The sequence below is a fragment of the Talpa occidentalis genome, unplaced genomic scaffold, assembly GCF_014898055.3.
Source record: "Talpa occidentalis isolate TD23 unplaced genomic scaffold, MPIMG_talOcc4v2.1 talOcc4.11, whole genome shotgun sequence".
Lineage (NCBI taxonomy): Eukaryota > Metazoa > Chordata > Mammalia > Eulipotyphla > Talpidae > Talpa > Talpa occidentalis.
In genome coordinates, this window is record NW_023601104.1 from 43,259,310 (window position 1) to 43,274,689 (window position 15,380).

Genomic DNA, 15,380 nt, shown 5'->3' on the forward strand with positions numbered 1-15,380 from the left:
GTCACATTGTTATAGGACAGGGAGAGGGTCAGCCCAAACCCTGCAAACCTGCCTATTCTACATGGGTTCTGCCATCCGCCGCATCAACACAAAACATAGGAGACTTTAATGGGAAGGATCTTTAATAAAAACTAGGAAACAATACAGGTAAGGCAAAGAGTCTAGTTTCTAAATGAAGCACCCAAAGTTACCCATCCCCTCGTGGGTAAAAGTCCATCCATATGGGATCGGCCCAGAACAAGGCCCCAAAGTCTACCACAAGTCTAAAACATCTTCCAGTGGGGACCCACAGAAAAGGGTCACAAACAACTGGACAAGCCTGGAAGGAAAAGAGCAAAATCAACATCAAGATAAAAGCTGCCATTGTCACCTCCCCACAGGTCTCACCCACATCTGTGTCACCCAGTCCACGACCAAAAGACAAGCGCAGTTTCTTTACGTGTTTCTAGGCTCCATGCGTCTCCTCCAGGTCTCCTGGCTCCATCCTGCTTCCTTCCTCAGTCTCTTCTTCAGCTTCTCCTCTTCCTGCTCAGCTCCACCCTCCCTTGGGTGGGGCAGGGAACCTCCCCCTTTCCTGGGGACCACCCTGTTACAACATCAGGTATGGGGGATAATAAGTGACTGTCCAGATAAGAGGACAAAGGGGTACTGGGAGGGTCAGGGAGGGGCTGGGCTGGGCTGGGCTGCCCTGATCCTCAGGCATGGCTCTGAGGTCAGCAGAATCAGGCCTGACACTCCACAGCTGAGACCTCTCTTCCTGCAAGCACGATCTGGATCTCGTGTCTCTGGGATGTCAGGCATCCTCAGAGGCAGCATGGAGTCCTGGAATGGGAATCACCTGGGTGCCCCAGGTGCTGGCGGCTCCTAATCCCAGACTCCTTATAAGGAGTCTGTTTACGCCCCAATCAAATTGTAGTCACCGCTTCCCCTGATGCCCAGGTCGGAGTCACCGTGCACTGGCTTCTAGTCCCAGGGACCGGCAAGGAGTTGGGGACCCAGCGCTGGCCCAAGGCTGTGTGTGGCAGGACTCACTGAAGCGGTTAAGGGTGAGTGAACTGCGAATGTGCCGGCAGGCGCTCCAAGTGTTGCCCTGCTGGTGGGCGAAGGGGCAGGGGTGTCGCTGCGAATTTAGGATGAGGTCCCCCCCGAGCCCTAGTCCGACCTCTGCAGAGGTTGTTCCACTGCATGTCCTCATCCTCAGGGCCATTTGTTCCTCCTAGTGGCAGTAGGAGGGATGTTCACCAAGCACCAAGCAACACGAATGTGTGCTGGGGTGGGGTGGAGGGGCATATCTATTGAAGTACATTCTGTTTATGTTTAACACAGAACCCTGACTGTGCAGTCTGGGTAGTGCAGCCGAATAAGTAATAGACACTAAGAACAGAAAACTCAAGATTTCACCCAGTCTCTGCTGTTAACAAGCCAGAGACCTAAAAAACATCCACTGTTTTCTCATGTGTACTGTTTGAGGTCATCTAAGATTCTAAATTCAAATTTTTTGCACTTATGTGAAGGTCCAATGATTATCAGTAGAACAAGCTTGCCGCCTAAAATGAAAATGGTTTTTCGGTATAAGTATAGTTTCTCAAAAAATATGGTAAACTCAGCTTTTGATAAGAGGGTCTAAAAGTTTTCCTGTAATGGTTAATACGCAAAGGGTGTTGATAATTTTATGCCAACGTGGTGGCTCAACAATGTTTACCTCCCTGGAAGATGAATGGTTTGTGTTCCTTGCTGGGGTTAGGGCAATTAGTGGCACAGGACAGCTGCAGCTAATACTCTCTCTTCCTTGAAGCTTGGGCTATCTCTGGGTCAAACTGACTGTGTTTTGCTTTTCAAATGAAACTAGGGAATAAAAAAAAGTCTATATTGTATTTTTGAAAAAAATACACTTAGGGAGAATAAATATTGTAAAAGGAATGCTCGTTAGTCAATCTGATATCAACTTTTTTCTTAAATGCTTATTTCTGTCTGCATGTACTTGCCTTCTGATTTCTGCTGTGTTTTAAATTTCCTCATAGTAGAATGACACCCCTTGAACTGACTGATGCACATTACGATGCTGAGTATTTCAATATGTATTGTTTGATTAGGACCAGTGTTTCCTTTCATCAGAAAGACACTGACAAAGCTTACTAATTAATTTTTGTAGAGCTTTTTGATGATCATCAGCGGTGAAAGGGGCGTTTAATTAGGATTGTAAGTCTTAAAGAGGTAGCAAAAACTTTTGAGTTGATTTATTTGGGCTGTTAACTTTACAGAATTCTAGAATTTAAAGGCTCTTAAATGATAGTATCATCCAAACTTGATGGTATTGAAAGTGTTGGTGCGGTAAAGAAAAGGAAAGCCAGGCTAAGTTTCTCACAGGCAAGAAATGTATTGCGCTCATGGTTGAGATTCGCTGACCCCTGTGGGCGTTGGAGAATTTGCACCAGTTGGGGCATAAGGGCGAGCTTTTATAGGGCAGGGTCTAGCCTTGGAGGAAGGTGGAGAATGTGGAGTCTAAGTTGCTTTTCAAAGAAGTTTTTTTCTCTCAGAACTCTTGTTCTTTCAAAGCTACTTATCAGGGCCCATGCAAACAAGGCAGAGTTGGCTCCCAGGATGCAGGTGGCAGCATTTTCAAGCTCCCCCTCCTCTACCCCATCTCTGCCCCGGCCTCAACCTTACAGGTATAATTCAACTTTCACACTTGATAATGTCCATAAACTCTCTTTAGTTATTCAATCATTTATTTGTTCACTCATTCATGGCTTGATAAAGGGGGCAGCCTAGTATAGTGGTTAGCAGCATGCCTTTAAGATAAACTCCTGGTTTCTCCATGATTAACTATGTGGCCTTACTCTGTACACTTCAATTTCCTCATCTTTAACATGGGGATAATGGAAATGCCTAGTCCACAAAATTTTCTCAATGATTCCATGAGGTAGGATGTGCAAAATATTGAGGAGTGCCAAATAACTCAATAAATGTCAGCCATTCTTATTAATACCATAAAGGGTTGTTATAGAGATTAAATTGATGGTGAATTTAAAATTTTCAGTCTAGTTTCTAGCACACATAATCCTTCAGTGTACATGAGCTATTAGAATGGAGTGTTATATACGTGGAATTTGGGGACCAAAAGGTCAATAAAAAGTCCAAGGGTTTTTGATCCTCTCCATCTTCCTTTACATGTTATTTCTCTCTAGGAAGGAAACTCGGCTACAACAGCACAGCTTAGCTTCTTTCCAGGTACAGAAAATGTCTAGAAAATACCAAACAGAAAAAGCCCAAACAGTTCAGGAGGGCCTTTTTTTTCCCCCCAGATCTGTTGTTTGGAACTTATCCCATGGGAGATGAAGGACAATGAGCTCATCTTTATTTAGACACCACACTAGGGAAAAGAAAATGATAGATGAGATGGGGTAGCGGTGGGGAAATATTGTTGGAAGATAGATTTTAAAAACTATTTTAGAAAGATAAATATCTGGATGGGGATTGACTGGAATTAATGAGCAGTCTGAGGAAGGAGATAGAAGAAATACTAAATGCTACCTAAATTCCCAAAACTAGGAAGAGGGAGAAAATTAAGAGGATGACTTCCATACATAAAGGGTAATGTAAAATGGAATTAATCATTTCAAAAAGTAGCACTGCTATGAAACATTTCTGGGGAAAAGATGAGAAAGTTATAGTTATTAAGAGTAGCTGAGATAAAGGATGATATAATGAAGCAAAATCATGGTTTTGCATGTTTTCCCATGGAAACTTTGGCCTCAAAATCTGCATTTAATGTACTGAAAATCTAAACCAGTAAGACTTAAAATGTTTATATGCCCATGATTTTTAAGTAGATAAGTGAATTATGTGAACTTTTATTATAATTCTGTTACACAGAAGATAATCCTACAGCCTCCTCCACTTTACAGTTCAATGTGCAATTCTTGCCCAGGACTTTCTGTGTGGAGTAATCTAAAGTCTCTATCATGCAGCTGATGTCACAGTTTACTTGATTCTAGTGGATGTTGAATTTAGTTGCTCTATCTTCTTAACTAATAGCCCTTAAATAAACAAAGAGATCATAAATCATCATGTTTCTTTAGTCTTTTTGTGAAGATGTTATTTATTTGCCACCCCTTTAATTATTGAGATGACTGTGAAAGTTTGCAAAAATTCTCAAGTTGTGGAATGTCCCACGGAGGTCTGACCTGCATGATCATAACATCTGTAAATTAGCACATATTATTTTACTTATGTCCTAGATGACTAAGGAATTATTTGCAGGAATATGTACACTTTCAGATATGTATCTTTTAACACATTTCTTTGATACCTCCAACTATTACACTGTGTAAATCTTTTCTAATTTTGCTTTCATTTAGTTCCCCAGGAAGGGACCTAAATACTGCAATTCTTTTTTTTTTTTTCACTTTGTATTTATTTTTTAAGTTTATATCTCTTACATCATTGTGTATTCCCCATAAAATTCCTACCACCAGTTCACCCAGGAACCATCATCATAGTCCCTGTGCTTTTCTCTCCCTGCCCTGATCTCTTTCCCCACCCTTCCATTGCATAATATGTCTTATCTACAGTAGCCTGCTAGTTTTGTTGTTTTATTATCATTATTATTTTTCCTGATCCCTTAATTGGTTCCCCTACATTCCTCCTATAAGTGAAACAATTAGATATTTTTCCTTTTCCTTCTGGCTTATTTCACTGAACATGATCCCTTCTAGCTCCATCCATGTTGCTGTAAATGACAAACGTTTATCTTTTTTGATTGTATATATGTACCACATCTTCTTGATCCAGTCATTTATTTTTGGACATTTGGATTGTTTCCATATCTTAATTATTGTAAGTAGTGCTGCAATTAACATAGGGGTGCAGGTATCTTTTTGAATTAATGTTTTTGTGTCCTTTGGGTAGATTCCTAGGATTAGAATTGCTGGGTCATATGGTAGCTATATTTTTTAGTAGTTTCAGGAATCTCACACAGCTTTCCATAGTGGCTGGACCAGTTTGCATTCCCACCAGCAGTATAGAAGTTTTCCTTTTTCTCCGCATCATCCTCCCCAACATTTGCTGTGGCCTGTTTTTTTTTTTTTTTTTTTTGCCATTCTTGCTGGTGTAAGGTGGTATCTCATTGTGGTTTTGATTTCCATTTCCCTGATTATAAGTGATGTTGAACATTTTTTCATACACCTGTTGGCCATTAGCATTTCCTCTTTGGAGAAGTGTCTTTTTAGCTTCTTAAATCATTGCACCTCATCTTATATTTTCCTGTTAGCATCTTGGTATATATTCCCATTTAACTGTTTCATTATACTTTTTTACTATGATGCTCTCCTTTATAAATTTTTGGCTGTCTCTCTGAGAATAAAGCATGTTTATCTACTCCCCTGCCCCTTAATAGGACCTAAGAAAGATTTTGTTTTAGTAAATATGGGAGGTCACATTCTTGCAGAATCCTCAAGGACCATTTTAAGAAGTATTTTCATCTGCGTGAATTTTCTGCTTTGGGTTTTTTGTTTTTATTAATTGCACGTATAGTTTATTATTAAAGGAAACTGTTACTAAGTACTACTCTTTCAAAACCCTCACAGACTGTATTCTGGTAACTTTTTTTTGGGGGGGGGTTGTGTATGGATTTTGCCAGGTATTTTATGGTTCCTTATAGCATTGTTCAAAGAATAAAAAAATGACAAAATAGGCTGTCCATGTATACCTCACTTCATATAATCTGTATCAAAAGAAAAAAATGATGAAAAGACGATTCATTTATTTTCCACAACATCTCCAACCAACACTATATTTTGTTCTGTGAGCCTATCGTTGGGTCCTAGCAAATACCTGTTCAAGGGTGTCAGTTGAGGTTCTTCTCAGACCTGATGCTCATGTTTCAGGTAGCTCTTTCCACGGCAGCATAACCCAGCCTGAATGTGGGTGATGAACCGAGTCAAAATGCTACCCACATTGATTTCCTGTGAGACTCCATGATTACTTGAAATACTCAAAAGCATTTGGGAACACTACTATGTGCAAATACTGGCATTCTACCCAGTCTCCCATTCCTGGTATTGATTAAAAGTTAAGATAAAAATTAACATAAAATGATTAGGAAAATCGAAATTGGTTGATTTTTAAAATGTCTGCCTGCCAACTGTCAGTGTCGTGTCCCAACTTTCTTCAAAAATGCCACTCAATAACTTCTTATTGAGCTCTTGGCGTGTGCTATGGTTCTGTGCTTCTTAGCCAAACTGGAAAGATAACATTTATACTCCCACTCCAAAAAGACACAGGGAGTCAATGTGGTGACAGAAATTTGGAAGAATTTGCATTGTGTGAAGGACAGAGTTATACCCAGAAAAGCACTGTATCTGCAACAAACCATAAATAAAAGCAGCCCTGTCAACGTGAAAGAACATCTGAAGATGTTAATTCTTTATTCCATGTTTGCCTTTGGGGTGGACCTAAGCTAGCCTCAAGTTAGGGCAGCTGTCCATCGTCAGTAAGGTACCTTTCTGGATCCATTCAGAGACGCATGCAGCTAGGGAGTTGAACTGTTCCCTGTGAGATCAAGATCCTTCCAGTAAGGCTTGTAGATTGCATTGGAAAAGAAAGGAATCCCTGTGATGCTGTATTCACTGGAGATTATGGTTTTGAATAAACTTGAGTTGATGCAGTGGAACAGAGTACCCCACTGGGCTGGGAAGTTTCTCTACAGTAGAGAGGCTCTGGGAGGATGTCTGCTGGACACTGCAGGCTGGTCCAGGAACCAAGGTGGACCTTCACTTTGACTTTGTACTTCCAAGCATGTCAGCTTGCCTTGATAATTTTTTAATCACAGTAAATAGTTTACTTGTTTGATAATGTTTCTGATAATCCCAGTTAACTGGTATCTATGTCTATTTCTAATTTTTCATCTGCAGTTCTTTTGTGGTATCTTGCTTCCTTTCATGTCTCATTTTCATTTACCATATTTTGCTCAGCGTCCTGGGAAAATAACTTTTTCCATGACCTAGAATGACAGTCTTCCTCTGAACAGACTGCAGGTTGGTTCTGGAAGATTCTGGATGACTTTAAACCAAATTCACAGGACCATGAATAATGTTTAAATGTGTTGAGAATTTACATGAAGTTTGGACTATGGCCGTTGTGTATCAGGGACTTTTTCTATCACGTATATAATATAATAATATATATTTTATTCCATCTCTGACACAGCTATCTTCCTTGAGTCTCTGTGGTGGGAGGAAGGATGTTTGGTTTGGGACCATTCTGACTTCTCATCCTTGCATTTACTAACATTCACTAACATTACCATCCACATGGCCACTGGAATTTGCTGTTCCTGAGACATGAATTTTTCTTTCACAGCCTATTGTCTTTTCATGTGATTTCCCCTCATTCCCTGGAATATGCTTCTCATTCCCTTTGCATTTTTCTTACCTGAAAAGCTCCCTTCATCCTTTCAAACCAAAGACATCCTTTCCTCCCTATGCAAGATTGCATTGACAAAGCAATTGCTGCTCTTCCATCCAGAACCATCTCTATAGGTCCCTGACAGAAGTTTATATGGATCTCTTCTAGTAATGTCAGGCTTGTCCATGTGACATGCTGTAGTCAATAAAGCAAGAGTGGAAGCAATGCCTGCAGTTCTCCCATAGGAGCTTTGGGAAATAGTGCATAGTTTTGCCATTTTTCCTTTGCCTCTGCTCTGAAAATTGTAATGACTCTGCTAGGTTCCTTCTCCAGCCTGAATTCCAGAGATAGAGCAGAGCAGGCATATAATGTAAATAAGAAAATTGTCTCTGACCTTGTCTTTAGTAAACCACTGAATGTTGAGGTTGTTACTGCAGCTTAACTTGAGCGGAACTGACTATTGCACTGCTCCATAACAAAAGAGTTACACATAGATTTTTTCTTCAAGAATTTTCACAAGAATTTCTTCAAGAATTTTGCTATAATAGTGTGAAAGGGGTTTGGGTAAGTTAACAAGGATTTTTTAAATGTATCATTTATCAATAGGAGAGAACACTAAATATTCATTAAAATTTCATTAAAAATTAATGTTTGAAGAATAATTATGGAGGCAATATTCTTGTTATTAATCAAAAAACACTTTACCAAGTAAAATGTGCCATGATTCCAGCTGTGTAAGAAAATGAATAAAATGTACATTTCCTTTTTCAAGTTTCCCAAGTACAATAAGAGTGCATCACTTTAATATTCAAAAATAAGATATTATTTAGATGATTTCTAATGTTATGCCCAGTTTTCCTAGGCAAAACTTATTTTCTCTCTAAATATATGCTGTTTTATATCACTTGTTTGTTGATTTTTGCCTGTAAATCTTTCCCCTTACACAATAAGAAACATACCTATCCCATAACATTATTGGGAGGATCAAAAGTGAATTCAGGTAGAACAATTAATAGAAAGTCTAACAGATAGTAATCACTTTTGTGGTATCTTGTGTTACCTGTCTTATTAGTCTTTTTTGTGTTTTGGAAATTTTTAGAAATGAACATGCTTTTTTTTTTTTTTTTTTTTTTGGTTAAGGAAAAAGTTGAGTGGCAGAATGATTTTGGGTACAATCACTCATTATCATTGCCTGTTAAATGTTGTCTTTTCTTGCATGTGAATCCCTATCTTTTCCAGTGGCAGGCTAATTCTGTGCCTGTGAAATTTGAAGAATGTAAGAGATAGAATAGTTTTGGTTGTTTTTAAGGGCTTATGGCTAGTCCAAGTTCCTGACTGCGCCTTGGATTTCCCATTTCTAAAATGCTCTGCAGGAAGGCGCTAATTGTGCAGAAGCTATGGGAGTTACACAATTCATGGGAGATGAGTCAAAACTGACTGGCTTTCTCTGAATAAATTCTTATCACTAGATTACTTTTCTTCTTACTCATAAATAATGGGTAGTTTATGCGTAAAAACAGTTTCATTTCAGTAACTTTCGGTCTCCAATGTTCAATTCAGTGTCCAGTCCAAGATCTCAATCAATACTTAATTTTCCATTCTAAGGAAAGGCTTCTCTGTGCCCTCTCTCAGTTCATGCTGAAGGCCTGATTTGGCAGCTAGGGAGAAAACTATTTGGTCTGCTCTTCTGACCTCTGCACGAACTCACCAATTACTGTTTATACCCCACAAGGATGGGGTGCAGGAGGGAAGAAGTAGAAAATTTCCTACTCTGTTGGGTCTGGTATCCTCTTTGAATTTGACTCTGTGTGGCAGTGGTTTAAAACAAATGTTTTTCAGTGCTTCCCTGGAGTGCCACTTTGGGCTTCCTTAGAACAGCTTGTATAATTTGGATGCGGCCTTCATTTAGATCAGCCACTTCTCCCACCCTCTGCTTCTCTAGGTCCATCCCACACACTGGCATGGATGGAGGAATTCCTTCACCTTCCCAGGAGGAATGCCTTCACCTATCCTTGTGGCCTGTGTCTCTTGTCCCATGGGAAAGGCCCACATTGACTTGACCATGGGTGGTGGTGTAGTTATTTAGCAAGTGCGTCCCTGTCTTCAGTATCTCCCAACCACAGGGAACCTATATCAAGTTATCAAAGTGGTTCAGTTAAAATTGTCCTTAGTAGGAGTGTAATGGGGGATAGATAGCCCCTGCCTTGCCTGTCCCAGATGTTCTGGTTCATAGGTTGGAATTCTCCAGTAATCTCTTGAAAATTCCTCTTTAAACTCTAACCATTTTTTAGATTCCTGATCTACCTGAGGGATCTCAAAGTAGTTGAACTATTTCTTTGTAATATGCATGTTGACCTGGTACCTTGCCTTGAAATGTCAGGATGACTGTGTCTTGGTGACCTGGTGGAGACTTGGGTGCTGATGTGTTTTTATACTAATTTAGGAAATGGTGATGAACAGCAGTAAGACCATGAATTGAGAGGAAAAGCAGCACTTGGAAGGTCAGTAGGATGTTCTCTATTTAGTGATAAAAGCACACATTTTTAGAGCCCAGATAAGCCTGGATTTCTATTTGAGCTCTTCCACTAACTAGCTGTAACTTTGGACAAGTAAATCAACTCCTGGTTTTTCATCTGTAAAACTGGAATAATAATGTCCTGTGGACTGTCTTATGGGATCTTGTGAAGATTAAATGAGATATAGTAAGTAAAGCACTTAGCACAGTGTTTGGCAGGTGGCATGATAAATGACCAAGGAATAAATAATCAAAATATCATGCTTATGTCCATGTGGGTGTATAATTATAAGGCTGTTTCAGGTGGTATCCTAAAGGATACTGCCTCTGAAAACCATCCTTCCCTCACATCCTTCTCACCCTGTCATCTGAACTTCCAGTGCACAGGATGTCATGCTCTATTCAGTTTTCAGCCTAAGGTAACAACACCTGGGAGTGGATTCAAGTAAGTCCAAGGACTGGTTTATCATCTCAAGACCATAATCTCCATGGGAACACTGCTCCCTCTGTAAGTCTGCACCCTAGGCTGTGCTCCATGTTATTCCCTTCTCAGCCTTGATGCTGAACATGACCTTGGATAACCTCCACTCTGCTTTTTTGTGCATTCTTTCTCACTGTCTAGTATGGTGTCACATTGATTTGACTAAGATGACAACTCTGTCATTTGGAGAAAAATTTTTTACATGTTTCCATAATGATCTTTCTGAAGAACAAAGCAATTTCGTCATTAAATCTTGAATGCTCTCTTTAGTTCCATTTTAAAATGACTTTTCCAGAGTCAAATGAAATTCTTCAAAATGCTTCTGACAACTAGCAAAGGACAGTGGCATTCTTGCTGCCATGTTTCTGATCTACGAGAAAAAGATGACAGGCTTTAAAGAGAGAATGTAGCTACTTTTACTAGAGAATTATTCCATTAGCTTACAAAACCCTCAAAATTAACATGTTGAATTCATCTAAGATTTTTCACTATACAGCATCTTTACACTTCAGGGGCTGGGATTATATTAGTTTCTCATTTTCAGATAATCAAGCCTAAACATCTATTGACACTAAATCAAACCACCCTATATTTAGTACAGTGGCATGGCAGAGTGGCTCATTTTATATTAAAAAAAGTATCTGATGGGTAATGGATGTGATGCTTTGCCTTTTTCTTAAACATCTGACAAAATGCCTTGTAGCTACTGTTCCTTTTCAACTGTAGCTGATAGAAATGTGCATTCAGAATGTTATTTGAATATTTAAAAGATCGGTGTCTGCATATTAGACCAGGCTATTTGGAATTTTTCAACTGTCTTCATTATTTCATTGACGCTGTAGAGATAGGCCCTGGACACCTTGTCCCTCTCTGCCTGTCACCGGGGTTAGTGTACTCTGACGGTGAAAAGCTAATCTCTGTTGGCACCATTACCTTCATAGAATTTCAGAGAGGAAGAGTAATGGCATTTCTAGAATGTTACCTTTTAGATCAGTGTATCTTTTATAAGTGAATGGCATTTACTCATCTAAAATTTGTTTGCCTACACTTTCTGCTAGTAGTGTGAGAAATTATACCGAAAAGTCTCTAGTATTTGAGAACTGAATTTTATTGAGAGGGGAATTCTAGAGTTCTATCCTTATCTTTGTCTTCAGGGTTTGGGTTTCTGTAAATGAACAGAGGAAAATCAAAGGACCACAAAACTGAGTGGGAGGTAATATAATCCTTAGCAACGTTTCAGAATAGTAATGCTCAGAATAAAGATATTTCTCTGATTTTGTTTCATGCAATTTTCACCATGAGTTGTGATTTTTGCTGTATTTTCTCTGCTTAAGTTTTATGATACTTCCTGAATCTGGCTTGTATTTCCTCATTTTTGAAAAATTCTCATTGTCTCTTCAAATACTGCTCCTGTCTGCTCTGTGCCTGCTGTAACTCCAGTTATGTGCTCATATTGACTTTTCAGAGTGCTCCTTGCATTTCTTTTGTTCTAGATTTCCAGTGCCTCTTTTTCTGTGTGCTTCAGTCTGTATATCAAGTTTACTAATATTTTCTTCGGCTGTGTCCAAAGGGGAGTTTCTGAACATTTGTTGAGAAAATATCAAGGAACACACCAGGAACTATTCTATGCCTTGGTGATGCATTAGTTAAAAAAAATAGACAAAAATTCTGCCCTTGAGAAATTTATATTCTTATGGAAGGAGATAGACTATAAGCAAAAAATATAATGAACAAGTACACTGCATAGAACTTTAGCATGTGTTAAGGAAATGGAGAAAAAATAGAGCTGGGTAACTAGAAAGTTGGGCTCAGCAAGAAAAAGACATTTGAGCAAAGACTTGAAGGAGGTGAGGAGGGATGGCTAGTGCAAAGACCCTATGTTTAACAGGATCAACTGTCAGCTATTGAGAATGGATGGGGAGCAGTATACTAGTTAGGGGCTATTGAAATATTCCTGTGTTGAATCAGGGTGGTAGCAGAGGAGTTGATAAGCAGAGACTAGATTCTGAAACTATTTTGATTGTAGCATCAACAGGCTCTGCTGATGGACTCAATATATAATGTGAGAAGAAAAGATGTCCAGGCTGACTCCAAGCTTTTTTTTTTTTTCGCTAGTTGCTGAGATGGAGCAGAAGCATGAAGAGAAGTGAAGAGTTCAGTTTGGGACACAGTTAAAAATACTCAATCGCTGGTGTAATTGGGCAAGCCACCACACTCTCAAACACTTTACCCAGTTTGATTTATTCATCAATCTTGTCTTTTTTTCATAGGTTTGTCTATTTGCTTTTCCTGTTAAGATTGTGACCACCAAGAAAGCAGGTGTTTTTAACATGTATGCCATCAGATCCTAGACTATTGCTTGGCAAAAAGCATGTAGTCTATAATATTTATTGATTGAAGTAATGAATACATGTAGTTTTTATAATTTGCAAAGTAGGTAGGTTGATATTGTGGTGCCTCATTCTTCAGGGTAGCTGTGAATGTTGCTCTGTGAACTTTGGAGCCTAACAGATTCAGAAGTGCCTCTGTACATTTGTGATTTTAAAATAAATATTGAAGTCTCTCTAACTTAGGAAGCAGACTTGTACAGTGATTAAATGCCTGGGTTTTGGAGTCAGTGAAACCTTGGTTTGAATCTTAGTGGAGCTATTTTCTATCTGAATGACTCTGGAAAAATTAATTTCTGTGTCTCCATTTCTTCTGCAACTTGGAAATAATATTATCCTTACAACTTGGTTGTGATTGTTAGATAAAATTATGCTCATGAAAGGTATGGTAGACATAGTAAAAACTCCAGTCAGACTTACTATTTTTTCTGTCTCCTGCTTGATGTATCTGACTTCAAATACTCGTGGGGGTTTAAAAAGATCCCATTATATCTTTTCAGATAGGGGAGACCTCATGTCCTCCCTATTGCACTTTGCCTGTTTCCATTCTATAGACCTTCCTTTTTATTAGTGCCATCTTCCCAAAATTAACTCCATACTGCATATTTTTAGATGATATTTTAGAAAATATCATTCTGTAAGGAAGAGGAGGGCAGGAAGGTGAAGGTTGATATACTGTCAGGGATTAACCTGGCCTTTCTCCATTGGAAGACTGCTTGGCAAACCACACTAGCACATTTTTCTGGAAGATGAACTATAAACTACATAATGGTTGGTGGTCACTGATGACACCTTAGTCCTTTTTAGAAAAATTATTTTTGCTTTAATATTTGGTAATGAAATCATACACATCATAGTGTATAAATGAAGTAGTAAAACTAAGTTTGGTTTATAGGAATTTGTTGGAATGTGATGACTTTCACATATGTTTGGCAGCTTTTAAGAAGGTACTGTCAAGGAGCTTTAGAATTTAGACATAAGGAGCTCTGTAAATGGTATCCTGGTGAACTCCCTGCTGGAGTTGTAAACCCTCCTTAGGTGCCAAGGAAGCAGAATATGGGAACTGGGGAGGCCCACACAGTTGCAGAGATTGTGCTCCCAGTGGAGGCTCCTGGGCCTGCTGTCTGTTGGGCCCGCATGTTAATGAAGTTGTCCAGACACAATGAGGCCAGCCAAGGCCTGGTGATTTTCTTGAACTGACAGACACTGAAAGTGATGTGACAGCTGGCATTATTCCAAAGGACAGAGTGCCTATCCTGAGATACAAATGTCCTGGGAGGAGAGCCCAGTAGAATGGAGTCAGCACTGGCTTCTCCTGTACTCATTAAAGTTGAAAACACTTGACAGGGATATAGATCTAGACATGATATGATACAAGGAGACAATTTTACCTTCAATGCTGAATTTTTGACTTCTCTTGACTTGACAATCAGTATCACCTTCATGAAATAGATGTAGGTCTCCTCTCTCATCCAAGTTGAACATTCCTGTTTGGTACAGTAACCACAGTTTATTTCTTGAGCCTGCAAATGCTCAAAATAATAATAGTATTTCCATGTATGGATGTGTAGAATTTGGAGGAGAATTTTGTTTTTCAGTGTATTTCTACTGTTGTTTGTAAATGATAAAAACTAATGATTCTGGCTTGTGTACCTCTGTCCACTCCTTTCCACCCGTTCAAATCCTGTCCACTTCCAAATACCAAATTGCATTCACAAATTTCCCTAAGTATTTTCAATCACAGCAAATACATCTCAAAATGTCAATGAGAAAAATCACGATTGAATTAAGTGCTCCCAAGAGATTTATTTGATGTGTTAGAGACAGGAGAGGGAGAGGAGGTATAGACAGCAGGTCAGGAGGAGTTCTTGAGGAAGCGATGTTGGAGCTAAGGTCCGGAGGAAGGGCAGGAGGAAATGAGGCAGAGGGGAGGGCAAAATGTAAATAGATGCTTAATAAGTATTTTAAATTGATGAATAAGTGGATTCAGTTATGATTGTTTAAAGAAAATTCTCAGATATTCCTTAGGATAATGGTTGTTTCCCTTGAGCTTATAAAACCTAGGGGGCGAAGGACAAGGACTACACCAAAAAAATCTTGCTCAGAATTCTGTTGTGTGGATGCTTCCTACTCAGGGTAGCATTTCACTCTCAAGTAGGGGTGTTTTTAGTGACTATCTTTTTAAGTCTATAGTTTCTTTTAGGTAAATGTCCAGGCCTCACTTATGAATCTGAATTATTTCAGTGAATGAAGTCTAGGTATTGGTATTTTCAAAAGCTCCTCAGACAATTTTAATGAGAAGCAATATTGAGAATTACTATTATTAGGGCATCAAGAAAACATTACCAGGATTTTTAAATAATTTCCAGTGTTAACAAGAGCATAGGAAATGGAGACATACTTGCATACTGCTTTTGAGAGTTTAGATTACTATGAAATCTGGATAGCCATTTGATAATAATTTTTTGTGTGTGTGTGAGACCCTCGCCCGTGGCTGGGGATTGAACTGGCGCTGCAGAGGCTGTGGGCAGCCTCGCAACCCAGCACTCAACCACTGCGCCACCAGGGGAGGCCCCATTTGATAATAAAT

The 15,380-nt window shown here is 39.2% G+C and overlaps 1 long non-coding RNA gene across 1 annotated transcript in view; it reads left to right on the forward strand.

Moving 5' to 3' along the window:
• The first annotated feature begins 928 nt into the window (after positions 1–928).
• LOC119238244 (uncharacterized) overlaps positions 929–15,380 on the forward strand; it is a 200,098-nt gene continuing 185,646 nt past the window's right edge. The window contains exon 1 of the long non-coding RNA XR_005123506.2: positions 929–1,046. This is a non-coding gene — a long non-coding RNA (uncharacterized LOC119238244). The remainder of the gene's footprint in view (positions 1,047–15,380) is intronic.